The sequence below is a fragment of the Callospermophilus lateralis genome, chromosome 1 (assembly GCF_048772815.1).
Source record: "Callospermophilus lateralis isolate mCalLat2 chromosome 1, mCalLat2.hap1, whole genome shotgun sequence".
NCBI classification, from domain to species: Eukaryota; Metazoa; Chordata; class Mammalia; order Rodentia; family Sciuridae; genus Callospermophilus; species Callospermophilus lateralis.
This window is the reverse complement of record NC_135305.1, coordinates 208,705,111-208,727,141: the sequence shown is the minus strand read 5'-3', so window position 1 is coordinate 208,727,141 and position 22,031 is coordinate 208,705,111. Positions and strand designations below refer to the sequence as shown.

General features: G+C 42.2%; 1 protein-coding gene across 8 annotated transcripts in view; it reads left to right on the top strand.

Annotated features, from left to right (window-relative positions):
- Gatad2a (GATA zinc finger domain containing 2A) overlaps positions 1–22,031 on the top strand; it is a 110,926-nt gene that overhangs the window by 33,660 nt on the left and 55,235 nt on the right. For 6 of the 8 annotated variants that reach the window (XM_076845189.2, XM_076845229.2, XM_076845207.2 and 3 more), the window contains exon 2: positions 13,244–13,339. The exons of the other annotated variants lie outside the window; for them this stretch is intronic. The gene's annotated coding sequence lies outside the window, so the exon portion shown is untranslated. The remainder of the gene's footprint in view (positions 1–13,243; positions 13,340–22,031) is intronic. 8 annotated transcript variants of the gene reach the window in all.

The window sequence follows — 22,031 nt, the reverse complement described above, 5'->3', positions numbered from 1 at the left end:
CCTTGTGGTTTTTGTTTAAATTTCAGGTTTATGAAATTCTTTTCCTATAGGCCCAGGTCTCCATTTGTGTGTGGCGGGAGCAGAAGACAGTACTTCCACCACAAAAGTGGTAGAATAGAATACACAAGGGTCCACCTTGATTCAAATGTGGAACCTCCCAGACAAGCAGTCAGGTCAACAGATTTTGTCAGCAGCCAGCCTTGTCCCAGGAATGTGCCACCCATTTTTTAAAATATTTTTTTTGTTGTCAGTGGATCTTTATTGTTTATTTATATGTGGTGCTGAGAATTGAATCCAGTGCCTCACACATGCTAGACAATCCTCTACCACTTGTAACACTGTTTTCTAAGGGTGCTCTTGAAGAGCAACAAGCTTTTTCTTTTCCCTTCCACAGGAAAGTATTCTCGAGAAAAAGATACTTGTTTTAGTTAACTTGTCGGGGAGAACCTTCAGTAGGTTACCTTATCAAACTGAAGTTGATGCCTTACTCTCCATAACCACCTGTTTGAAGAAGGCTATTGAGGCAGCTGAGTAAACTCTGGGTTTGGCCTTAAGTGTAGTGCTGCTCTTGGAGAGACTCAGGGTAATTCACTGGTCTCTGACCTGCTGGTAAATATGCAGATCAGGGTTGGTGCCTGTGTTGTCAAAAAGTGGCCACCCCTCTCCACAGTGGGGAGAATATACTGAACTGGGGACATGGCTCATGATTTCAGGATATTCTGGTGACCAGGCTCAGGATCTCTCAGAGGCAGCTGATGCTTGCTGTCATTGGTGAAGAAAGGATTCTCTCTTTTTTGTCCAGTAGCCCATGTGAGAGGTAAGATATTGCTTTTATAAAAACCCAAGAAAACTTGCCACAAGAATTGAGTGGCTGGAGGTTTTCTTTCTTGGCACAAAATGAGCAAAATGGCAGCCGACTATAAGGCTAATATAGGTGGGTAAGATTCTGAAAGTTGTAATGGCTACCTGGGTGGCACATTCCTGGGGACAAGGCTGGCTGCTGACAAAATCTGTTGACCTGACTGTTTGCCTGGGCGGTTCCACATTTGAATCAAGGTGGACCCTTGTGTATTCTATTCTACCACTTCTGTGGTGGAAGTACTATCTTCTGCATTTGGCTCTTTTTGTGATCATCCTTTGAAATTTTTCTTTTTTGGTCCTTGCACTTCATCTAATCTTCTCCCTAGTCTTACCCTCCCCCTTGTTAGAGTCATCCTAGGACTTTGTGTTTTGTAGGTACATGTTATGCCAATACATGTGTTTTTTTTTTTTTTTTCATTTTTGTCATTATAGACTGCATGCCTTTATTTTATTTAATTTTTTATATGGTATTAAGGATCAAACCCAGTGTCTCACATGTTGCTAGGCAAGCACTCTGCCACTGAGCTACAGCCCTAGCCCTACACTTGTGTTTTCAAGCAAGACTGCTAGCTTGCGAAGGTAAGCTAGATGGAAACCCCAGATGGTCATATTCACCCCTCTCCTTCTTAATGTAATCACGAGTGCCTACCAAGTGATAATTGGAGTGCTTTGAGCATTTCCAGTTTGAAAAGATAGGCAAAAAAGCACCTGCCATTTTGTGCAAGTTGGGTACCTCTTGGCTAGGAGTTGGGATCACTTACTTAGGGTTTTGTTTTTCCGTGTAGCATCTGTGTACTCGGCCACATGAGTCCAACCATGCCTATATGATAGACTGGCTTTGTGCTTAGAACTTAAGGGAGGGAATGTAGTCAGTGTTTTCCTTTCCAGTGATGTAGACTGGTTGTCTAGTCTCCCTTTTCCGGAGCTGGATATGACAGAAACTCAGGACACCCCTAGTGGGGCTATGTAAGGGTCCTTGAGTTTAGCTTATGTACTAGGGAGTGGATTTGGGGCAGGCAGTGATGTTGCTGGTTTCCACTTAGAGGAAGTTTGTGCCTGACAGGAGTGATGGTGCACACCTGTATACCCGGTGACTCTGAGGCAGAAGGATCACAAGTTCAAGGCCAGCCTCAGCAACTTAGTGAGATGCCAGTTTCATAATAAAACAAAACTGGGTGGGGGGATGTGGCTCAGTAGTAGATCCTGGGATTCAATCTCTAGTACCACAAATAAATAAACAAACAAACATGTCCAGGACAGATTGGTCATCTCCACCATTTCCCCTCACTGGCATTCCCTTGGCTCATTCATGTCTATGAGATGAAGCTGGAACAGGTGTTTTGTCTCCAGGAAGGTAGAGTGCTTTGGCAGCTAAGTGCTGGGGTCAGACATATGAAGTTTAAGGTGTTTGGATCCTGCTTTTAACTTGCCATTCAGTGTTTCTAGTGCCTCTTGTTCCAACTTATTATTTGTAGTTTTGGGAATTGAACTGAGGGCACTTTACCACTTAGCTGCATCCCCAGTTCTTTTAATTTTTTAAATTTGGAGACAGGGTCTATGTTGCTTAGGGCTTCAGACTCCTGAGTTTTCTGGGATTACAGACATGCACCACACTGAGTACAGTTTATTTGGGAAGTGAAAAGGGGGGCCTGCTTTGTATTGAAGCATGTGAGGACCATAGCTGGGCAGGGGGGGTAGGGTTTAGAGCCATGCTTGGGCATTGCAGGATAACTGTCCCAGGGACTTTGTTCTGTACATGTGTTGGCCCCAAAGGGTTTAAGTGATACATGTGGCTCTTTCTTGAAGACTTTCAAAGTGAAATAATTCTGATTTAAATGGGCATATATTGTGTGATCACATCTATATGGAGTTCCTAGAGTCATTCATAGAGACAGAAAGTAGACTGGTGGGTGCCAGAGGCTGAGGTAGGAGGGAACAGGGAGTATTTCATAGTATAGAGTTTCAGTTTTACAAGATGACAAAGTTCTGGAGATGGATGGAGGTGATGGTTGTATAGCAGTATAAATGTTTTCTTTTCTTTTTTTTTTTTTTAGAGAGAGAATTTTAATATTTATTTTTTAGTTTTTATGTGTATTTTACCACAGTAAACAAACTTTTTAAAAAATTTAGAAATAATCTGCATCTTTATAAGAACATATATTCTATCCTTCAAGTGTTAGCTTAGGAAGAAGGGATAAAATTGCTCACATTGATAGTTTATCTTGTGCCAGGCATAGGGAATTAAAGAAGATTTATGTAGTTCTAGAAGGCTCATTGTAACATCATCTTGGGAGCAGAGCCTTGGAGCACAAAGATTCCATGGGATTTCTTCTGGTCTCTGGAGGAGCAGGGCCTGGGTATACTTCCTCTGGCTTGGTGGGTGACCCTAAGACCTCTAAAATCTTCAGTGGATTGAGGGAGAGCAGCATCAAGGAGCATTTGAGGTGAATGTTCTGGTGTACTGCTTGGCGATCACAGGTATTTCATGTTTTCCTTTAGCTATTTGTCAGTGAGTTCTCTTAATATGACACATGTTGGTATTTATATTAAAGGGGAGTCAAGGAAGATAGAGGGAAAGTTTTTCCTCATATATTCTCACAACACAAAATACTTTTGTGGTCTAAGATGTGTGGGTGATACCCCCTGCCACCATGACCACCAAGTAGGTAGCCATTTAGGAACAGACACCAGCTGGTTTTCCTCTAATTCAGTTCCATGTTGACACTCTCCACCTGGAGGCAGTATCAGATTCCACATATTCTCAGTTCCCCAGTGTTGCTCCCCATGCCCATCGCCAGCCCCAGGTGGTTTTCTCTGTGGTTTGACTGTAAATTGGGGTTCATGGGCCCTGCCTCTGGTTTGGTTAATTTGCTCACAGAACGCTAACATTTTACTTGTATTTATTGGTTTATGATAAAGGGTATTATGAAGGACGTGGATAAAGAAGCACATGCTGTGAGTCATGCTATGAAGGTCAGGGAGCTTCCATGGGCTCTCTGGGTGTGCCACTCTACAGGAACCTCCACTTGTTTTCCTACCCAAAAGTTCTCTGAATCCTGTCCTTCGAGTTTGTTTTTTTTTTGGATGATGTTCTTGGCCAACTGTGATCATCTCAACCTTTCAGCCCTCTCTAGGGGGTAGGGATGAAGGTCCCAACCTCTAATTCTGGTGACTAGCCATTCCCCATATCCTCCTTAAGGAATGACCTATTTGCTGCTGGCTATCAGTCAGCTCATTAGCATACAGCAAGAAACTAGGATTTTGGAGATCCTAAGGATGCCAGCAAATGAGGTATAAGAATAAATGTGTATTTCGGGCTGGGGATGTGGCTCAAGTGGTAGCGTGCTCACCTGGCATGCGTGTGGCCCGGGTTCGATTCTCAGCACCACGTACAAACAAAGATGTTGTGTCCGCCGAAAACTAAAAAATAAATATTAAAATCCTCCCCCTCTCTCTCTCTCTCTCTCTCTCTCTCTCTCTCAAAAAAAAAAAAAAAAAGAATAAATGTTTTTCAAATATCATTAGGAAACACCAGTTTCTAGATTTCTCATTACTAACAGAGAAGATATTTTCTCACACTGTGCATCCTCAACACTAAATAAACATTATATAGAGTCTCAGAGACATTGATTTCTGTACATTTTAAGTATAGGGGTTTTTATGCCTCCCCCCATTTTGGTACCAGGAATTGAAACCAGCGGCACTTAACCACTGAGCCACATCCCCAGCTCTTTTTATTTTTTGTTTTGAGATAGGGTTTCTCTAAGTTGAATAGGACCTCACTGAGTTGCTGAGGCTGGCCTCAAACTTGTGATCCTCCTGCCTCAACCTCCCAAATTGCTGGTTTTACAGGCATGCCACCAAGCCCAGCCAGCTTTTATGCACTTTTGCCCAGGCAGCTGCTGGCAAGGGAGGGTGGAAACTCTAGAAGAAGCATCCAGGTAGAAGCTGATGTATTTTGAGGAAGAACATTTAATCCTAGTAGAAAAAGTGCTAGTAACTTCTTTTGTACATCCTGCCTGGTGTCAGGGCTCTTGATCTTCAGGATGGCCTTGAGTCATGAGGGGATGTCTTAAGGTGTCTGGACAAGCAAACTAGTTCTCACTAAAGGAGTTGGAATTCATTAACTGTCAGGAGAACTGGGGGCTGGGCAGAAGATGTTTAACCTTTGGGTTGGTTTGGTGGCATGATAGGAAGGAGGCCTGGAATTCTGAGAAGGGAAGAGTATGGTGGTGTGATGGTGGAGGCAGAGCCTTTTAGAGGGGAGAGGGCAAAATTCTGATCCCTGTGAAGATTGGTTTTAGGGTGGGATACTAACTTCAGGAGTCAGAAGCAGGGGAAAGGAGGTGGGGAGTGCAAAGCATGACCCCACTAGCACTGGGGCAGCTCTCAATTATCATTGGTGATGAGGGAGGAGGTCCTGGGAGACCTGGGACCTCTGGAACCTTTAGAAGTGCCAGTGTGAGATGTGTAAGCAAGAGCTGTGCTGCTCAGGGAAGCCATGTACTCAGGCACTTGACCTGGGGCTGTGGCCTTGCCTATCTCTAGTTTCTGCTTCCTGATTATTAACTTGCTTCTAATTAAGGGAAATTTATATCATTATGTTTTTTTCTCAAGTCTGTAGTGGAAACATCATGGTTGGGTATTGACAACACAGAGGGTGCCATTTTACCCTTTGCTCCTCCTCCATGCCTATCTGGGTGCTGGATGAGGAGATGTTCAAAAGCCCTTGATCTTTTGGGACCTGTAGCCTTTGGGGGACAAACCTGGTGGGATACTTGATGTCAAATAGCAAGTTTCAGCTAACTGTAAGTTTCCATATTTGAAGTAATGGGACAGTAGTGCATGGTGATGGATAGGTCTGGAGGGGAGGGACTAGCTTGGGAGGGCTTGCCTGAATAATGTTGGTACTTGAACCTGAAGGATGGATGGGAGAGAAGGGAGGGAGGGGGGCTTTCTGGGCATTGGTAACAGCTTGTGCAAAGCCCAACAGTGGAGGCAGGCAGAGTGGGTCTGAGGACTTGAGAGGAGGTGAGGTGATTGGAGCCATGAACTTAATGTGTGCACAACTAGGTATGTGTATACAATTGTATCTGGGGCTAAGACAGGCAGGGCTTTGAAGGCCGCTGTGAGGTGCTGTGAGCATTGGGGTTTTAAGGGAATTAAGAAGGGGTGTGTTGGCTCTGTGAGGAGTGGACAATCCAACCGTTATCAAGGCTTTGGTTACCTATAGCTGAGGGAGAATAGGCCAACCAGGGGCCTCAAGGCACATATTGACTGTGGTCCCAATGGGCATCTGGGAGTAGAGACTGGCAGTCTGTGGCCCCCCAGTGCCAGCTCTGGTTGTCAAGGATGGGCTTGCATGGCCGTCTGTCAGCTCCTTGGCTCTCTTGAGATTGATTCTTTGCATTTGTAGTCTGTGGAGTCAATTCTCCGCTGCTCTGTGGGACACAGGGTTAATGAGGCTCTGTGCCTTGGAGAGAACAGATAATGTTTATGTCCTCTGGGACCAACCTAGAGCCTGAGCACTGAGATGTGCTTGTGCCCTTTTTTGGGGGGGGAATACTGGAGATTGAACTCAGAGGTGCTCTACCACTGATCTACCTGTCTAGTCCTTGTAAAAATTTTCATTTTGAGACAGATCCTTGCAAAGTTTCTGAAGATGGTCTCAAACTTGTGATCCTCCTGCCTCAGCCTCCCAAGTTGCTAGGATTATAGGCCTGTGCCATCATGCCTGGCTTGTCCTGACTAATCTTGTCAGTGATGTTCCGTGACCAGGGTCACTTTTGTCTCCTTACTGAGCACTCCTTTTTTAAATTATTTTTTATTTTTTAGTTGTAGTTGGAAACAATACCTTTATTTCACTTATTTTTTTTTTTAAAATATTTATTTTATTTTAGTTATCGGCTGACACAACATCTTTGTTTGTATGTGGTGCTGAGGATCGAACCCGGGCCGCACGCATGCCAGGCGATTGCGCTACCGCTTGAGCCACATCCCCAGCCCTTCACTTATTTATTTTTATGTGGTGCTGAGGATCGAACCCAGGTTCTCATACGTGCGAGGCGAGTGCTCTACTGCTGAGCCACAACCCCAGCCCCCCCTTTTAAAATTTTTAATCCACTTATTTATTTATTTTAGTCATTGATAGTTCTTTATTTATATGTGGTTCTGAGAATCAAACCCAGTGCCTCATACATGCCAAGCAAGTGCGCTACTGCTGAGCCACAGCCCCCATTTTTTATTTTTATTTTATTAATTGTAGATTGATAAAGTACCTTCATTTATTTTATTTTTTATATGGCGCTAAGGATCACACCCAGTGCCTCACACATGCTAGGCCCTCAGAAGCCCTTTAACAGATGTTCAGCACAGCTTGTCAGGGGTGAGGTTTTCTCCCGATCATTCAAGATGGAGATACTGTTTTTGATTTTCAGGCCTTAGTGTCTCTGTCACCAATTCATGACTCTGTCATTGTGCAGCAATAGCAGCTGTAGATTAGAGTGTACTGGGCATGTCTCTGTCCCAGGAAAACTTAATTTATCTAAATAAGTGGCAACCAATAGTGTGCTGGTCCCCATGTTAGAAAACTGAATCTGGGCTGGGGGTGTGGCTCAGTGGTAGGGCATGTGCTTAACTTGAAGAAGGTCCTGGGTTCCATCCCCAGCAGCAGAAGACTTATTAAAAAAAAAAAAAAAAAAAAAAAAAAATCTTGTGGTCCAAGCTAATCCTTCTCCAACTGGCTGGCAGGTGGGCACTTACTGGAGCAGCATGACCTCTGAGCTTCCTTGAGATGCTCTACTGTTTCCTTGCTTCAGTTTCTCACTTTCTGGTGGAACCAGGTAGTTCTTCTCCTTAAGAATTTGGCAGTACAATTGATAGGACCATGAGCAGAGAGGTTTCAGGCTCAGGTGACTGTTGTTTGTGTAGAACAAGTGAGTTTTGTGGTCTGGAAGAGGAGCAGGGGAAGGTAAACATTATGGTTAGGTTTCATCTTGGACTTCGTTGGGCCTAATGTCATGTACCCAGGATTGGATGGAAGTCAGGGTGGTAAATATTTGGGTATAGGCCTGGTTGAAAAATTTTAGAGATAGTAAAAGCATTGGTGAGTTCAGGTACTGGGAAGAGAAAGGAGGTATGCTGCAGCTTCTGTATAGCCTGGCCTGGTGCAAGGGACAATGGACTCTCTAGGTGTACCTCATAGAGCCCACGCTTCCCCACCAAGTGCCTATGGCCCCAGACAAACCATCCTGCAGTGGCCATGGGCATATCTCTGTTACTGGAGCTCCCCAGGGAATAGCTCAAGTCTGGCCAGTGCCTCCTAAAAGGGAAGCTGTCCTTTGCTTGCTTGGACTGGAGGGGATAAAATGGCAACAAAGAACTTCTGTTACCCAAAGCACAGTGACTTGATTTCATGTAAATCACCATGGCTACCTTCTCATCAAGTGTGATCTTCCCTTAGATTGAGAAGTTGTGTTGGGGTGGGTTGTGGGTTAGGGATGTGAGAGTGCTTGTATATACATGTGTCAGTAAGTGGCGTACCCAGGTGCAGGGTCAAAGCCAAACCATAATGATTTATCAGGGGAGCAGAAGAGTCTCTTAAGAGTTGGTAATTGTGTACTTAAGGGTTACTTGATACTGTTTTAAATGTATGGGTTGGAAATAAAAACAGTAAAAGCTCTCTGAACTCAGCCAGTGTGAGGTAGATGGCAAAACAGTGCAAATGATAGATCAGTGAAAAGCGATTATAGTTCATTTTCAAGAAACGCATCTCATTCTAAGAATGTTAAGTGATCTTAGTCTTGGTGCTTTTGTGAATTTTGCACTAACTATATGGAAGGGGCTGCTGTCATGTGCTTCTCAGATTGGGTCCTTCTATTTTAGTTTTACACCTTCCCCTCTGATTTATTTAAATATTTATTGAGCACAGTTGTGTGTCACAATTCTGGGTGCTTGAAATAAAATCAGGCATCAGACAGCCCTGCTCTTTGTGGCATTTACACTATTGTGTGAGAAAGTCCACAGACACAGTAGCTGTGTTGTATAGAGTGTAGAAAGAGAAGGAGCAGCATAGGAGTATAGTTAGCAGGTTGGCCCTCCACAAGACACTGGAGCAAAGACAGCAACTGAGGGGACACCAGCGTCAGCCACCTGAAGGTAGGATGGTTGAACCAGAGAGCAACTTAGTGCAGACTTGCAACTAACTTCAGGACAGATAAATGTACAATCTCTTCTGAAAAAATGGAAGCGCTGGATATATACTGTATAGTTATATTTTTAAAGGTCCTTTACTATTTGGAATGCAGATTAAGGAATAATTTTTTTTTTTTTTTTTAAGATGTGGTTACTTTGTTGTCCAGGCTGACCTTGAGTTCCTGGGTTCAAGTATTCCTACTGTTTTCCAGCCCCCGCCCCCCAGTAGTTGGGACTACAGGTGCACACCACAGCACCCTTGGAAGAGTTGATTTTAAAATGACAGTCGCTGGGATTTTGTTTAAAACATAAAAACAAAAAAAAGCCCAGTGGAAAGGTGCCTGGTGTGGAAGATATGGGGCATGGTCAGGAGGCCAGTAGGGCTGGAAGAAGTCAAGGATGGGGTAGGTTGATAGGTACCCAGTGGGCCTTCGGGGTCAGGAGAGGACAGAGTTTCATGCTGAATGAACTTTTATTTTGGGGGGTGGGGGTTGTACTGGGAATTGAACTGGAGAGCAGTCCACCACTGAACCACATCTCCAGCCCTATTTTGTATTATATTTTATATATTTATTTTTTAGTTTTTAGGTGGACACTATCTTTATTTTATTTTTTTAATGTGGTGTTGAGGTTCGAACCCAGGGCCCCGCACATGCCAGGCGAGTGTGCTACCGCTTGAGCCACATCTTTTGTATTTTATATTTAGAGACAGGGTCTCACTGAGTTGTTTAGCACCTTGCTTTTGCTGAGGCTGGCCTTGAACTTATGATCCTCTTGCCTCAGCTTCTCAAGCTGCTGGGATTACAGGTGTGCGCCATCGGGCCCAGCTGTACTGAATGAACTTTTTTTTTTTTTTTAAAGAGAGAGAATTTTAATATTTATTTTTTAGTATTTGGTGGATACAACATCTTTGTTTGTATGTGGTGCTGAGGATCGAACCCGGGCCGCACGTATGCCAGGCGAGCGCGCTACTGCTTGAGCTACATCCCCAGCCCCCTGAATGAACTTTGAACTTAAGGACTTGAATAAGCTAGTCATTTGGAAGTGCTTGTGCTGGCAGGGAGGGAATACATGATCATTGGTAGTGTGGGAAGTGGTTGGAATTCCAGATGTATTTGATGGGAGTACCAACAGGATTGCCTATGGGATGAATATTGGGGGAATTTCAAGAGGGCAATTCTAGATTTCAGTCTGGTTAACTGGAAGAATGGATTTGACACAAACTGGGGAAAGCTGTAGTGAAGTTTGAAAGACTGAGGTACCTTAAAACTTGCATATTACACTATGTCCCCTGGTGCACTGTTATGTTGTAATTTTTGTGTTTTGTGGTTGCACAGAGCCTGGTACTTGGATCTTTGTTGAAAATGAGTTATTCCCACATGAGTGGATCTGTTGTTTGTTGTTCTACTTGTTTCTGTGTACATATCACACTGTCTTAGTTATTGAAGCTTTATGGTAGGTCTTGAAATCAGGTAGGGTATATCAAATTTGTCCATTTTTCAATGTTCTCATTATTTTAGGTCCTTTACATTCTTATATACTTGCTTTTTGAACATGCTTGGGATTGAACCCAAGACCTTGCACATGCTAAAGCACATACTTTACCACTAAGCTACACCCTCAGCCTTTACATAAAATTTAGAATTTCAGTGAAATTCCTATCATTTCTACAAAAAAGTCTGCTGAATTTTTTTAATTGGGATTATGTTGAATTTATAGATAAATTTGGGAGAGAAATCAATATATTCTAGCATTTCTCTCCATTTAAGTTTTCATTATAATTTCTTTTTTTTTTTTTTTTAATATTTATTTTTTAGTTATCGGCGGACACAACATCTTTGTTTGTACGTGGTGCTGAGAATCGAACCCGGGCCGCACGCATGCCAGGCGAGCGCGCTACCACTTGAGCCACATCCCCAGCCCTCATTATAATTTCTTTATCCTTAGGTATTTCACATATTTATGCTAATGTAAATTGATTTTTTTTTAAGACCTTGAGTTCTGGTTGTTACTAGTATGTAGAAACAAAGTTGACATTGGTATACATATGAGGGCATTGTAAGTCATGACATTGACTTACAATGGGACAAAATTCATCATAAATTGGAAATATTATAAAAATAAAAAATGCAGCCAGGTGTGTTGGTGCATGCCTGTAATCCCAGTGACTCAGGAGGATGAGGCAGGAGGATCATAATTTCAAGACGGTCTCATCAACTTAGTGAGACCCTGTCTCAAAATAAAAAGATAGGGGATGGATGTGGCTCAGTGGTAAGTGCCCCTGGTTTCAATCCACAGTGACATAAAAATAAAATAAAAAATGCATTGAATCTATTTAACCTACTGAACAAACATCCTACATTGATAATACGCCACACTGTAGTATCAGTTGTTTCTTCTGTTTGTTAAAGGACCCATGGGGAGTTGCAGTGTGTGCTGCTACCTACCATTTTGAGACAGGATTGAACTGCACATCACCACCCCAGGAAAGGTCTAAATTCAAGATTAGAATTATGTTTTTCTACTGCATTGGTAGTGCTTCTATAAAGTTGGGGGAAAAAATTGCTTCTTGTAAAGTTGGGGAAAAATGTCAAAGCATTCTAAGATGGGAATAGTATGTTTTGACCTTAGTAGTCCTGTAATAAAGCAGGTGCTTGGCAAGTATGGGTTCTGGCTTTGGAGATTTTCCACTTCTGCAGTAAAGAGGCTTCATTTTAAGTGTAGAAGAAACCTTTGGGTTTCCCAGACTGAATGGAGCCAAAAAGAATGGCAGAAAGTTCCTCTCTTGTGAAGCTAGCCTCCTGGTGTCTATAGTCAACCCTGGACCTCTTTTAAGAGGGTGCCTTGTGTTCTTTTGTTCCTCTTTCCACAGAGTTCACTGGCGTTTGCTCTCATCCTTATTTTGCAGGTTTTTCTGTAGGAATGTTTCTTGCTGCCCATGAGCTGTGAATTCCTGTGAACCCAGTTTAAAAATAAAGGTTTCATATCAGAGAAAGCTCCTGGTAGTCATATAGGTGCAAAGAATGACAACAGAGGTGATGTTGACACTACCTGTCAAGCAACAAGGAACAGGACTAACTGCTGGGAGTCTGGGATTTGGCCAATTCACTAGGTTCAGCCTCTGGCCCACAGCCCTGGATGTCTGACTCCACAACCAGGAGTGGATGCCCTGGGGCTATCCTGTCTCTGTGACCTTGAGAGAATTCCTGAACATTTTTCTTCTGATGCTGGGGATGGAATCTACAACCTTGCACAAGCTAGGCAAATGCTCTGCCATTGAACCAGACATCTACCCTTTTAAATGTTCCTGAGCCTTAGTTTTCCTGTCTATACAATAGGCAGCCCCTTCCTCCCTGGGCAGTTGTAAACCCTGTGGGTATAACCCCTGAGGTTAGAGGTAAAGCTGCTTCTGTCTGGGGAGGTGAAGTCTGTCCCTTCCCAATCACGTTGTTCTCCCATCTTTCTTGAGGACAAACCCAACACTGCCTGGAATGGTGGGTGACTTTCTTAGGCCAGTGCCTTAGAGGCTACTTTTGGATAGGATTCTTGAGTGAGCTCTTAGCTGCTACCTGTGTACTCTGTGATCCTGGTAAATCCATATACATCAGATCCCTTATCTATAAAATGGGCATGGTCTTGTAACCTACCCCTAATGTTGTCTTGGGGATTTAGATCTATATGGTGTTCAAGCATAGTATCAGGAACACACTGTTAAGCATCCGTTAAATGATGGGTTAACAGCAATTATTATTTCTGTTATTAATATCACTACTGTTGTAACAAAAATTCAAACCATTTTTCTGTGTATTCAGTATGTGAAAGGTAGAAATAATTTAATTTCACATGACTCTTTACCACCTTCACATCTCCGTTTATAGTGGTGAAAACAATTCCTGGAATGATTGGTGTTTATTGGCTGTCCTCATATTGGTTCATACCTTGGAATAGATAGAAGTTTATTTCTTCAGCTTGCCCCTGTTATGGAAGGCTTTTCCAGTGTTTGGAGATACTTTATTATTATTTTTTTTTTATGGTGCTGGGGATGGAACCCAGGGCCTTGTGCATGATAGATAGGTAAGTGCTCTATCATTGAGCTGCACATTTTGTCCTGGAGACATTTTAAATTGCCAGTATATTCCAGAATCCTTCCTTGGGAACTCAGCATTTCTTTTTTTGTCCTTTGGTTTAGGTTGGTCAACACATTGATGCAAGTTGTCTTTTGACATAGCTGTGGACATGGCCAACTGGTAGGACCAGTGCTTCTCGTCCTATACCCTGAGGCCAGGTGAGTGCTTGGGGTCTGGTATGTGTGGAATGAAAAGCTCTGACTTGTTCAGTGGGCCCCAGTGAGTTCCTTGGGCACTTTTAAGTAAGCACTGCCTCAGAAACTGATAGCCACCTTCTAGAGAAGACAGGAAGGCATGTTGCTGTGGGATTGCACTCTTTGCTGTCTCCATCTTACCCTTGAGTTTGTGGGTAAAGATAACATTCCCATTGGTCACTGTTTTTGAAGCCTGGTCCTAAATTGGATGGTCCCGCTCTCTGTGAGGATCAGAGGTAGAGGATAATTCCAGCCAGATGGCCTTTGCCCTCTGGCCATTCCTGTAGTTTCTCAATGCTGCTCTAAACGTTTAAGAATTTTTCCTTAATCACTGTGCAGTGTGGAGCCTTGCACTGGTACTTGGAGCTGTTCCCCTCACCCTACCCTGTGCCTTGTGGGAAAGCTGATCTGGCCTTCCCTTCAAGGACTCTTAAAGTGGAGTCCAAATCCAGCAGGTCATATCCTAACACCTGCATGGGATTTTCTCTGTTACCATCAGGGCTTGGCGATAACATTTTGGCTCAGGGTCACCTACCTGAAAAAAGAATATAGAACTGAGCTGGGGATGTGGCTCAAGCGGTAATGCGCTCACCTGGCAAGCGCGGGGCGCTGGGTTCGATCCTCAGCACCACATAAAAATAAAATAAAGGTGTTGTGTCCACTGAAAAGTGAAAAATAAATATTAAAAAATTCTCTCTCTCTCTCTCTCTCCCCCCCCTCCCCCTCTCCTTTCTATCTTAAAAAAAAAAAAAAAAAGAATATAGAACTGAGATGTTTTAGAATATTGTGGGCAACTTGACACCTCCTGGGTCAGCTGCTTCCTTTTACAGATTGCAGTGCACACAGTCCAGAGTTGGCAGGTAACTTGCCCAGGGGCTTATCCCCACTCTGGTGGTGTCTTATTGGCTGCTCAATGTTGAGAGCTGGTTTCTCTGACTTGCCTGCTGTGCTGAGTGTGGTATATGACAAGTGTTGAGGTCAGTTTTGTGAGGTTTCAGCTCTTATCTGCCTATGGCAAGAAGATATGGTCAAGCGATCTGGTATTAGGAAATCATTTCTAAGATGCTCTTCTGACAAAACCAAATTCTCCTGGTGTTGTTTTTTTAAAACAATGCTTGGGGTTGAACTCGGGGTCTCATGCATGCTATATCACTTAAAGTACATCATTCACTCATTTAAAGAATATAATCTCAGTGCTTTTTATATATGAGTCTGTGTATATACTGAGGAGTAGTTCAACTGTCACCACACTAGTCATCTCCCCCCAAAGAAACTCCATACCTATCAGAGGTCATGCCCCATACCTCCTTCCCTAGTTCCTGGTAACCACTAATCTGCTTTGTATCTCTATAAATTTGCCTGTTCTGGACATTTCATATTAATAAAATCATGGATAATATGGCCTTTTATATCTGTTTCCACATCTGTTTACAGGTTCATCCACATTGTAGCATCTATTAACACTTCATTTTTATGTCTTGTTTCCCATTCATTCATGGATGAACATTTGGGTTGTTGCTACTGTTTGGCTGTTGTGAATAGTACTGCATTTAACAATCATGCACATTTTTGTTTGAATGCCTGTATTCTATTCTTGTTGGTCTACTCCTAAGAGTGGAATTGCTAGGTCATATGTTAGCTCCATGTTAAATTTTTTCTGCAACTGCCAGATTGTTGTTCATGGAAGATGCACAGTTTCAGGTCTCCCCAACCCTGCTTAGGGATTTTTTGGAGACAAGGACAGATTTGAAGTCTATGCTGGTTACTTAGAGATAGTTGAGGATCCTGCTGTGCTGTTGGGTCACTACTGTTTGGGTGTGTTAGACATTAACATTATATAGAATGAAGAGAAGGACCAGAGATTCAGAGTCTTGAAACCATGTACCTCTCAGAGTGTTTGTGTTATAAAGTTTGCCTCCTTTGTTCAGGGAAAAGCACCTGCAGCTTGCTCCTTGTTATACATCCCAAGATATTGTCTGAGGGCAGTGGGGCTCACTTAAAGTTCTCCAAGCAGGGCACTCCTACCTGATCTTGGCCCTTTATTAACTCATAAGCACATGTTCTGAGCCTCAAGTACTGGTTGAATGCATAGTGGCAACCTCCCTCTTCATTTTAGAGCTGGGAAGACATAGAACATTATAAGTAATCAGTTTGGGAGCTCAGAAGGAAACTTCTAGAGGCCATTTCAGGTTTTCCTTTAGGCCCATCCTCTTCCCTGCCCAGTGCACGGAGGAACTTAATAAGAAAGGACAGAGTTTGTGAATAGTCATGGCTTATGATGCTTAGTGTTAAAACAGGAAAAAGCCACCATTGGGTAGTATTTTTTTTTTTTTTAAGATTTGTAAATTTGTGCGTTTTTTTGTTGTGGTATTTAAGGCAGCTTAGCATACAAGTTGATTTTAGGTTTTCTCCATAGAATATAAGTTTGGGCATGTCTCTCTAGCCTATATCTACTTTTAGTTGAAGCTGTGGTATGTGGTCAGCCAGGCCCTTATTTATTCCTGCCTTGCAGGTCACAGAAGGGGAAAGGATAATTGTGGTATGTCCAGCAGCTCCCTTCCATTCCTGAAGCATACAGATAGTCCACACACAATACCCTACACATGTTCCTGTTTATTTCATTGCACACAGACTGTCTTTTCAGGGTTGTGGATGTGATGTTTGCCCCTGAATTTCACTTGTTAGGAGTTTTGTTTATTTGGTTAGGGACACACTGCTCATGTGCTAAAAGTTGGACCTTGTGTTGGGTGTTAGGTTCAAGTATAGGTGTGACTTGAAAAGCAGATGCTTCAACAGAAAAAATAATGCAAATGACCCTTGACCAAAGTATGAACAGTACTCAGTTGTTCCGATAATAAGAACTATGTGTGCGGGAAAGTCACCTGGGAAAATATCCAAAGGGAGTCAGGCACTGCTGCAGTTGCTTTGGGGATTCCCAACTCCTCAGAGAGAGGATATGTAGTATCTAGCAAAACCACATGGGGGGGGGGGCTGGGGCTGGGGATATAGCTCAGTTTGTAGAGTGCTTGCTTTGCATGCACAAGGCCATGGTTTCAATCCCCAGCACCACAAAAACAAAACAAAAATAAACAACAAGAACCCAAACCACACATGTGTTTACCCCTTGCTCCAGCAATTCCTCTTCTAGAAATGTTTCCCCAGGATACACTGTCTAAAATAAGAAATAATTGTGACAGGTTTATTTATTAACCACACTTGGAACTAGCAGAACAGGATGGCAGAGATGTACTTTCCTTCAGGCTGGGTAACTGATGGAGTAAATCCATCAGTGGGTATAATTGAGACCCTGAGTGAAGGGAGGTAGAGGGACGTCTTTATATGTTGTGGTGACAGGATTTCTAGGTGAAATGACAAGTGGGGAAAAAAAGCAAGGTGAAGGAAGAAGAGATGCAGCGTGCTATTACTTAACCTAAAAAAAAGTTGGGGGTATACTGTCATTCGTGTATTTGCATACATATATGTATGCAAGTATATATATCCCCCCCCCCCCCCGCCCAAAGGAAGTATAAACTAGAAATGAATCACATGATCACTTCCAGGAGGAGCAGTGGAGAGATCACTAGGATTCTGAGAGACTTTTCTGTGTCTTTGTGGCCCTATGTGTGTATATTTTGTTTAATTATAATACTAAAGCTCATCGAGTGGTAGTGGCAGCAGTGGTGGCAGCAACAGAACAATCCCTAAAAATCATGGACAAAATTAAATAATTGAATCTAGGTATATATTAACTATGTTTCAAGCTATTAACTGATTTCTCAGAGAGGATTTATTTCATACAACATTAAATGTTTTAGTGAAGTATATATAAAGGCAAATATTATTATTTTTTTTTTTGTGTAGGGATAGAACCCCACCTCATACATGCTAGGCAAGGGCGCTCTATTACTGAGTTCTACCCCAAGCCCCAAATAGAAATTTTTTAAAACTCTTTTTCAGAATCATGGTTTTAGTTTCAGGGTCACAATACAAACATTATTTCTGTTGTATATTATAGGAGAAAACTTTTTTTCCCTTTGGTGTACTGGAGGATCAAATCTAGGGCCCTGTGAACTAGAGCAAGTGTTCTATGAAGCTATAACCCCCGCTGCCACCTGTTCCCCCACTTGGTAATTCTGTTTTGAGACAGGGTCTTGCCAAGCTACCCAGACTCAACCTCCTAGTATCTGGGATTTCAGATTTGTATCCCAAAACCTAGCAGTAATACTCACACATAAGAATAAAAAAATTCAACATAAAAGAAAACAAATACAAAATGACAGTATTTAGATAAAACATAGAATTAGATTGAATTCTAACCCATGCACAGTGGTGCATACCTATAATCCTTTAACTTGAGAGCTGAGGAAGGAGGATTACAAATTCAAGGCGAACCTGGGAAATTTAGTGAGATCCTTTCTCAGAAAAAGGGCTGGGATTTAGCTCGGTAGTAGAGTAGCCCTGGGTTCCATTCCAGGTATACATAAATCAACCAATCAATCACGAGTGAGGGCTAGGAATGTGACTTAGTGGTGGACCAGCACTTGGTCTAGCCTTTTCAAGGCCCTGAATTTGATCCCTAGCTGAAATGGGAGGGGGGGAAAGAAGTCCACAGGTAAGCTTGAGTTTAGTAGTCCTACTACTTGAGACTGAGGCAGTAGGATTATTGTATCCCATCCCAAGCAACATGGTGAGGCCCTGTTTCTAATTAATTAATTAACTAATTAATTAATTTTATAAATAAAAATTTTAAGATCCACAGGCTCATGTTGGTGCTCAAAGGAAGAAACTCATCAGTCCTCTTTAGAAGTTGTTAGAAAACCAGCTTGTTTAGAAAATTGTTAGAAGGAAGCATTTATCCTGCCTACTTTCTATGAACTGAACTATGGAAGACCAAGATACAGTAGATGAGGGCAAAATTGAGCAACACTGTCCCATAAAACTTTCTGGAATATGGAGGATGTTCTGTATATATGTGGTCCATTTGTAATACCTGGATTAGTGTGATTGAGAAAATAAGGTCTTAATTTTACTTTAAATAACCACATGTAACTAATGAACAGCATTACTATCGACATATTCTTGTTAAATTATCTGAAACAATGTAACTATAAATTTTTAATTTTAGGAGCTGGGTTTGTGTCTCAGTGGTAGAGTGCCTGCCTAGCATGCAGGAGGCACTGGGTTCAATCCTCAGCACCATATAAATGTAAAATAAAGATATTGTGTTCACCTAAAACACAATAATATTTTTAAAAAATTTCTAATTTTGAAGACACCTGTTGAAATGCGATGTGAAAGGAGACGACAAACTTCAGTGACCACTAATTTCCACGGAGGGCATCATGTACTTCTACAGAGATGTGTGTTGGTTGTACCTTACCAGACTACAGGAAATCAGGAGTGTGGCCAAGTTATACCACCCACAAAACCCAACTGTGGGAAACAGGACAAATGAACTAATTTCTTGAACATGATTGCAAGCAAGTGGTGGTGGTGGGGGGTGTGATGTGTGTATGCCTCCAGTGTGGCATACACATATGCTATAAAGATTTCAATCAAGGGGGGTTGGGGCTTTGGCTCAGTGGTAGAGCACTTGCGTAGCATGCATGAAGCACTGGGTTCAATCCTCAGCACCACATAAAAATAAATAAATAAAATAAAGGTATTGTGTCCATCTATGACTTTAAAAAAAAAAAAGATTTCAACCAAGTGTGACTCCAACAAAGATTAAGGGATGACTCTTAAATTGTTGAAGGTATCATTGTGATCACATTTGCCATGTAGACACCAACACTAAACCCTTCATTTATAAATGTATATTGTGAAGGATTTGCTTCAAGAAAGCTAATGGAGGAGTAGGAGAAAAGAGCAGCATATATAGAACCCACAAGATTTGTCCCCTGATGGCCATGGGACCTGAGTGGTGGACATGGCTGGCAATTTTTCTCACTACTTCTATGGATATGTTTGAAATTTTCTGTAATAAAAAGTTTAAAAGTTGAGTTTAACCCTAGCTTCTTGACACATAGATCATCCAGAGCAGGGAAACTGGCAGTTTACAAAAGTTGGAGTGTAAACTTGTCAGAATTTTAACCTTTAGTAGAGATGCTAGTGAGAGGCTGTGGCCTGATGCCTGTTGGCCCACCAGGCGGCTTCTCTTTACAGCTTGCATTCTTTATATAATAACAGTACATGAAGTTACCCTTCATGGTTTCCTGGAAAGTTTTAGCCATGAAGTGGGTGCTATTCCTGCAGGTGAGGAAACTGAGAAGTGAACTGGGCTCTATTTTTTGTTTTTTTTTTTTTGTTTTGATACTGAGACTAAACCCAGGGTGCTTTATCACTGAGCTACATACATCCCCAGCTCTTTTAAAAATTATTTTGAGATAGGACCTTGCTAAGTTGTTCTGGCTGATCTTGAACTTGGCCTCAGCTTCCCGAGTAGCTGGATTTACAACTGTGGTAAGTTGGGCAGTTTTTGATCTGACTAGCTGTGATGCTGATGGCAGCTTCTAGAAGGTGAGCTTCTGAGCCACCCTTTCCTCCCCTGCTGGGTACCTAGAACATGTCTTATCACCTCTTGTGCTTCTTCACTTAATACTTTGACTCCATTATGTAAGTTGTTATTATTATTTTTATTAAACACCAGTGTCAAGGGCTGGTGGTGTGACTAAGTAGTAGAGTAATTGTCTAGCATGTGTGAGGCCCTAGGTTCCATCCTTAGTTCTCCCTCAAACAACAGTATTTTCTCCCTATTGGTATCCTGCATCCACAGCAGTTGTATCCAATCAGGAGTGGATAAAGTAAGTGGTCAACTGGTATTATCAATTAATACCAGTTGACCACCTACTCTATACCAGTTTCCCTGCTCTGGATAATCTGTCAAGAAACTGGAGTCAAACTTGGATTAAACTGAGGAAAGGCTTAGATCAAACCCAACCTTTAAAACTTTTATTACAGAAAATTTTAAACATATCCATACTTTGTTTTATGAAACATAGAGCTTAGCAGTAGTGATTTGGGGATTCAACTGAATGTGGGAGAGTCCTCAGCCCCAAGAATCTTAGATTTTGTGCTGTGTCAACTATCACCCCCACTGTCCTGTTCTTCCACAGAATCCTGAGGCATGGACCACTCTCAGGTAGAAGAACTGTTTTTGGAATCCCCAGGTGTGTACCTGGGGCCCAGTCTATCCTGGTCCTTGGTAGAAACGGAAGCCAGTGTTTGGACAAGTGAATTAGCAAAACACCTTGTGAGTTGAGGCCTGTGGCATATCCTCAGCAGTATGTTAATATAAAGCCATAGAATATTTTATTATGTTATTTTTAATCATTATGCAACCAGTGACAAGGCCTGACTTAAAAGGTGTTCACCTGGTGGACTGGGGATGTGGCTCAGTGATAGAGTGCATCTTAGCATGCACAAGGCACCACATAAATGTAAAATAAAGATATTGTGTCCAGGGCCTGGGGATATGGCTCAAGCGGTAGCGCGCTAGCCTGGCATGCGTGCGGCCCGGGTTCAATCCTCAGCACCACATACAAACAAAGATGTTGTGTCCGCCAAAAACTAAAAAATAAATATTAAAAAATTTTCTCTATAGCTCTCACTCTCTCTTAAAAAAAAAAAGATATTGTGTCCACCTAAAACTTAAGAATAAATATTAAAAAACAAACAAACAAAAAAAAAACCCAAGGTGTTCAGCTGGTAGTGGCCCATGTGACCCCAGCAGTCTGAGGCCTTTTCCTCTTCCCACGTTGGTTCTTATTAGTGAATTGTCCCATGTGGTCACACTCCTTTGCCTTTGCTGTGAGAAGGTTCTTAATCCCATCTGTCTGGTGGGCTTGCTGTGGCCTCATAGATCCCTGTGAAAATGCATACTTCATGACATGATTGGAGGCTCTATGACTGTTTGGGATCTTGTGCCAAACAAGTGTCTTTCCCTGAGGATCGGAGTCTGTGCTGTCATAGAATAAGACAGCTTTTCCCTGTTAGTTCTTTTCTCATCTGTTAAAAAAAAAAGAAAAAAGAAAAAAACACCCAGGTAATATTCACATAATAAAAATTCACCATTTTTTAGCCAGGTGCAATGACACAAGTCTATAATCCCAGTTACTTAGGGGAGTTAAGGCAGGAGGATCAAAAATTCAAGGCCAAGCCGGGCACTGTGGTGCATGCTTATAATCACAGAGGCCTGGGAGGCTGAGGCAGAAGGATTGTAAGTTCAAAGCCAGCTTCAGCAACTAAACAAGGCCCTAAGTAACTCAGCGAGACCCTGTCTCTAAATAAAATATAAAAAAGGGCTGGGGATGTGACCCAGTAGTTAAGCACCTCTTGGTTCAATCTGTGGTGCCAAAAAAAGTGCCAGCCTGGGTATCTTAGTGACATCTGTCTTAAAATAGAAAAAGGACTAGGGATGCAGATCAACCACCCCTTGAGTTCAGTCCCTAGTCCTGGAAAAACAACAAAAACAGAAAAAAAAAACGTCCCTGCCAAAATTCCATTTTGAAGTGTGCAACTAAGTGCATTTAATACATTCACAATATAGTGTAACTATCACTTCTAATTCCAGAACATTTTGATCATCCTGCAATGAAACCCTGTACCTTCCCACTCTTCTCTCCTCAAGCCCCTGGCTTACCACTAATCTTTTTAT